Genomic DNA, 6183 nt, shown 5'->3' with positions numbered 1-6183 from the left:
TTATTAATTTAGCTTTTATACATATATATATAGTCATTTGACAAGTTTAGTTCTTGAAATTAGAAAACTGATACTGATTTAAATCAATTAATTCTTAGCTACCAATGTTTGGAAACTGTGGGTGTTCAGCCGTTTGAAAACCGTAAACTCTTTTAAAGCAGATAAGAGGATGACAACAACATCGGAGTCAGGGATTAATGTATTTTTTTATTTTGTAAACAAGTAGCTATCGCTCATAACTTGAGCCTCAAGCACTCTCGTCTCGAGCGTTTCGGCGTTTGTCAATGTCGCCGTATCTGGATGTTCCTCTGTTATGATTTGAACAACCGAATCGAGTAACCCAGGTCCTCTCTCACCCACCTAATAACTTGGAAGGTTTCTTGCATGTTCAGTCTTTTGAAAGAATTGGATTCTCTGAAATGTTTTTTTTCTTGGGTCTATTTTTGTTGCGCATTTTGCAGAAATATAAGTTAAAAAAGTACTTAATCGCGACCCAGATTTTAAATCCAAATATACTATATTATAGATGTGAAAGTATGTCTGTCCTTTCACGATTCAACTACTTTTAATTTAGTTAGTGACTCAAGGCACAGCTTCCTTCATTTATATAATCTATCTCAAATCTACAAACTAGTAACCGTATTGTTCTAAGCTTATATAATTCAATATTATATAAGAAAAATATAAATATCAACAGTTACATTAAATAATATACAAGAAGCCCGTCTCGGCTTAAGGGTAAAAAAGCTTGTTACTCTTGAAGGTTTCGCCTTTGTGCCAAATCGGAAAAAGAAACTCAAAAACTACTGTTTTAAGTTTATTCATTTTCCAAAACTATATTTTCGTCATCTATATCAGTATCTAAGTATATTCCATGAAGAATTTAAAAAAATATCCAATGTACAAATTTGGCCTTTCTTCAGTTTTATTATATGTATTGATATTGATATTGACTAAATGTTGTCCGGGCTTCACTCCCGTGGGAATTTTGAGATAAAATATAGCATATAGTAATCTTGGATAATGTACCTTTCTAATGGTGAGAGAATTTTTGAGATCGGTTCGGTAGTTTCGGATATAACCCGCCTCAAACTTTCAAACTCACCAACACTTACCTCTTTGTAATAATAGTATATACTGACAAAAGAACAAAAATGTTAATCCTTTCTCTTCATAATATTTTTATAGTATATACAGTTGGATAATCCTAATTGCTGATTTTTATCCATTTTTGGCCACGCTTGTTAGCTGGTCAAATAAATGGAGCAATCATCACAAATCAAATAAGAAAGCCATAGATTCAAACGCCCAAACTCTGATAGCAAGTAATCAAGCTATTCGATCGGAAGATGACTCTCATTCAAAGGGTTCAGTAGATGACCATTGCCCTTACTATTTGCTATTTTTCAATATTCATTAGTTTCTCTGAACCGAGAGAATTATTTTTTTCTGATTGGCCCGGGTCTTGGATGTTTATCTATATATGTATTTGTTATAAAATTTAGTATCGTTGAGTTAACACAACATAACACAAGTCTCGAACTTACTTTGGAGCTAACTCAATCTGTGTGATTTGTCCGTATGTATGTATTCATAATTTGATTTGAAATATTATTGTCATTGAAATAACATCAATCTGTGTGATTTGTCCATATAGGACAAATCACAACAGGAACACAGAAAAAATTGTGAATATTACAAAATCATAGAGTTGGCCGGAAGGTAAGTTCGAAACTTGCTATACTCAACAATACTATTATATAAAGCTCCAAGACCCAGGTCAATCTAAAAATAATCATTTTCCATATTGACCTGACCGGGGATCGAACCCGGGACCTCCAGTGAATGAATAATAGACCCGAGGGAAGAAACATTTATTGAATAAAACATTTCCTTATATACTAATAAAAACTAAATAACATGACAGTAATCCTTGGCTGCACGCAGTCTGTACGTAAGATGCAAAATAGACATATTCGTATTTTACTTCCTATATCATCTCACGTACCTAGGTACGTGAGATGATACTCCTAATTAATAATATTAATAGTTAGGAGTGAGTTTGTTTCCTACTCAAGTTCAAATGTGGCAGAAGTGACAAACCCAAAACGTGCTGATTTTACATCGTCAAAAGATTTCTGTTTCGTAAATCCGTACATACCTACCTGCCAATCGTCTGACTACCTAAGGATGCCCAAATTCGCAGCAGGCCCTAACCTCCTTACTTAACACCTAGAACACCTAGATACTTAACACCTAGGAAGAAATCGGGAAAACGCTCATAAGGAAGAGAGTAAACTATTAAATGCGATTGAATTTGAAACAACTAGTTGTTCGCCGCGAACTTAGACCTTGTGAACACAATAAATATTTATAAAATGTGAATATTACAAAAATGAGTTAACCGTAACCGACCGTTGGTACGTATATACCACACCATGCACACATAATAATACACAAAAAATGTATTTTTGCCCCAAGATTTGTAGACTACGCTCGTTTCGCTCGCTCGGTCAAAAAGCCAGTTTTATATGATACAAAACCAGTAGTAGGGGACCTTCTACGCACTAGAAGGGTCAAACCGCACTCAGTTTTATCACCAGATAGATTTTCCGAACGATCGCAGAAAACAAACGCGTCCGATCCCAGGACGAATGTGCCAACGGCTGATTTACGATTCATTCATTCGTAGGCAAGTGAAACGGAACGGGCGATGTTTTTGAACGATTCTTCTAGAAGAATCTGTGGGCTACAGAGGGACAAACAAAATTGTCGACTTTCACGTTATGAACCAGGCTATGTGTGAACAGACAAATATACGGATGGCGGAGTTTTAGTAATAGGGTCCCGTTTTACACTCTAAAAACGTAACTCGATTATGTGGTCGTTTGCACATTGTAGAATTTCGGTGATAGTAAAAATAAAATTATATCGATGTCTTGAATTATAAAAACTCATTTATTTAAGAAATAAATAATTATAATTTTATTATTCAATAGATCAGTGGCCTGCACCGTTCTGCGAAGGCTTCCTTACCTGAAAACGAGACAAACATTGATTTGTACATAGATTTTGCCCGCGGCGTCGCTCGCGTGGATTTCCCCCCCCGTAAAAGGATCAACATAAAATTTTTTATATTCTATACTATACCGAATATTGGATAAATTTGATTTAATACTTGATCCTGGATAAATTGATACAGGAGATAATAAAAACAATTGATCAACAACAGAATGGCAATTCGATAAAAACTTACTTTCTCCAAATTCCCTTATTATTCTATATTGGTTAAAGTCAATCGCGGCTAGTTCTTCTGGCGTGTTGGGACAATAATCAGCAGTGCCTGGAAGGTAAATATGATAATAGGTTTATAAGTGATAGGAAATTGTAGGAATCAGCATCAGAGACAAAAACATCATTCATAAATAAATAAATAAATAAATAAATAGTCAAAAAGCCCTTTGATGCATATGACTGCTAGAGTGGAAACGTAGAGCGGTGTTTACTCTTGCCGAAGTGCCGATGGTTCAACAATTTGAATCCAACAAAAATGCAGTCGAAAAAGGCCATAGTATCGACAGGCTTATCGATACCGATAGCTATTTTGGAGCAAAATATTTAAGTAAAGAAAAATTATATCGATTTTATCGAACCGCGATGACGAGAAGACTAGCAAGAATAGTATTGCTCTGAAACTATCGATATTGATTTATACAATGTACACCATCGATAGGTACTATCAATAGTTTTGCGCAATGAATAGTGACACGCAGCGCTGCGGAGCAATACCTACTAACGAAGGCTATCGAAACTCTATCGATACTGTCAACTATATATAGCCATATTATGCTTTACCTATATCGCTATATTATATTGCTATTGTTGCTGCTCTACTCATATCGGGAGGCCAATTTGCAATGTATATGGGTAGATGTTGATGTGCTGTTGACTGTACTGTACCTACATATACCAAATTCTTAGGTTGAGCAAGACTGAAAAGAAAGTCCACCAAAGATCATCATCCTTCAACATTATACATAAGTACGACATAAGTGTTGCCAAGAACGTGTGGTTACGCCCTAAAATAAAACCACTCCGTTGTCGAGGCGACTAGGGATCACATAGCATTGACAGCCAATTGACAACATTAGCATCCCCAAGAAAGGTTGACGTCAGGCAGGCTTTAAAATTACAAATGGATTTTCAAAAATTTTCCATTTATTTTTTACACTGACCCTTCGCTCCACGGCATCACAGCGCTGTTGAATTCAGTCAGTAAAAAATAAACGGAAAATTTTAATAAGATATATATATATATCTTACCATCATTTCCATAACCCGCTGCATTACAGACATAGAATAGGCAAACCTGAAAATAGAATTATTAATTTATTTAATTTTTGTTACAACAGATAATATGTTTTGTGACTTCTTAAATGTTGTCTATCTGTTGCGTGTCAATTTAATGACTGAACGAACATGTGTTTCTACAACCATTTCCACATAGTGACGTCTCCGTACCATATTTAAAGCAATAAATTATTCATTCATTTATTCATATACTAGCTGCCCGTCCCGGCTTCGCTTGAGCAAAACCATAATAAAAATGTTGCCTAGGTATGTTACTCCCGATGGTTTTTTCTGTCTCTGAATTTCATCAAAATCAGGTTCAGTAGTATTAATAATGAAAAGAAATGATATTATCTTTTCTCTTTATTATATTAGTATGCGTAATATTTTTTTAATATAATTTTTTTTTACTACAATATCATAAAAAAAACTTTTAATAGTGACGTCTATATAGGTATTAGTACAAAATAAATGATTTTTACATGGCGGAGGTCTATGTCCTGTGCCTAGTGGACAAAATGAGCTGTACAAGAAGAAGATGTAAATAATAATTAAATATTGAAAATACTTTTTCGATATCACAAATTTAATATAAGAATTTTACATAACAAACATACCATTATAAATAAGGAAACAAGAATCCTCGTATCCATTAACTTTTCCAAATTTGATATGTTCTGAAAATAATCAATACATAATATACACAATACAAATCAAATACATATATACATCATTAAGACAATCTGTTTTTATAAGTTTCCTGTGAGGCGGTGGTTAAAACGCCAGCCTGTGAAGCGAAAGGTCCCCAGGTTCGAATCCTACTCATATCACGTGAGTTTTTTTACTAATCATAAACATGTTTAGATTAAAAACTTTTAATAGTGACGTCACGTAATTTTCTAGCAGATGATATAAATCCGGTAACAGAGGTTTGACTACTTAATTTAGTTTTTATTAAAATCCATTAAGTAATTAAAGATGAGTTGCACCAGTGATCTTTGACATTGACTCTGACCTGGGCGCCGCCGAATGTTTTCAGGTTAAAGTTAACATCAAAGTTACATCAATCCACCCCAAAGACTAAGAATTGGGAAAATAAATGGAGGAGGATAAAATATACTATGGTACACAGGTTTTTAAAAAGTAATTTTAAAAAATATATAAATGTATCCTCTCTCGAGTCTCGTGTAAGTGTTCTCTCTCAGTACCTAGGTACTCAGCCGTTGAGTGTCGAACCTCAGGGTTTGACCAAGAGCAATCATTCTAAATGGTGGTACATTTAGAAATTTAAAAAAATATATTTTTTTTTTTGCCATAGAAAATGTAAATAGCCAAAAATATGAAACAAAAACTTACCGTAAGCTGTTTTTACACCACAGGTTCCAAAGATTAAATAATTCATTTTAATGAAAAAGTGAATATTAATTACTTTAATTTAGCATGATACGCGTCATTCCCAATCTGTTTGGACAAATGGTTCAAGATATATTGACCTAACAAGCGAAGCGAGTTAGGTATCTGTTGAAAATGCTTTTGGTATGTCTGTCTGTTCTCTGCTCGCATTTCTGATCGGATTTCGATCGGTTCGAAAAACAATGAAAATCCTAATCTCGCTGTCAATCTTAACCTTCTTCTTCTTTAAATAGAGCACGTATTCTTGAACTCAATCTCTTCTTACATTAGCACGGGCATTCATCAGTCACAGGAATTAACTTTACCTACCCAGACCTTGGGTTGAACACTTACATCGCACTTTCTCAGGATCAAAGACTTACTGATGTCATCTTGGAGCAATTTAATTTTGATCGTTTGACAGGAATCAGGTCTGAAACT

At 34.3% G+C, this 6183-nt stretch overlaps 1 long non-coding RNA gene across 1 annotated transcript; it reads right to left on the bottom strand.

Annotated features, from left to right (window-relative positions):
- Positions 1-2934: 2934 nt before the first annotated feature.
- Positions 2935-5800, bottom strand: LOC128681097 (uncharacterized). Its single transcript, XR_008405936.2, has 5 exons — positions 5707-5800; positions 4968-5027; positions 4324-4369; positions 3257-3343; positions 2935-3036 (listed from the first exon to the last, which is right to left on the bottom strand). It is a non-coding gene; the product is annotated as an uncharacterized LOC128681097 (long non-coding RNA).
- Between the last annotated feature and the right edge of the window lie 383 nt (positions 5801-6183).

Source organism: Plodia interpunctella, chromosome 26 (assembly GCF_027563975.2).
Source record: "Plodia interpunctella isolate USDA-ARS_2022_Savannah chromosome 26, ilPloInte3.2, whole genome shotgun sequence".
Classification (NCBI taxonomy): domain Eukaryota; kingdom Metazoa; phylum Arthropoda; class Insecta; order Lepidoptera; family Pyralidae; genus Plodia; species Plodia interpunctella.
Note: the sequence above shows the minus strand (reverse complement) of the source record. Positions and strands in the feature narration are given on the sequence as shown.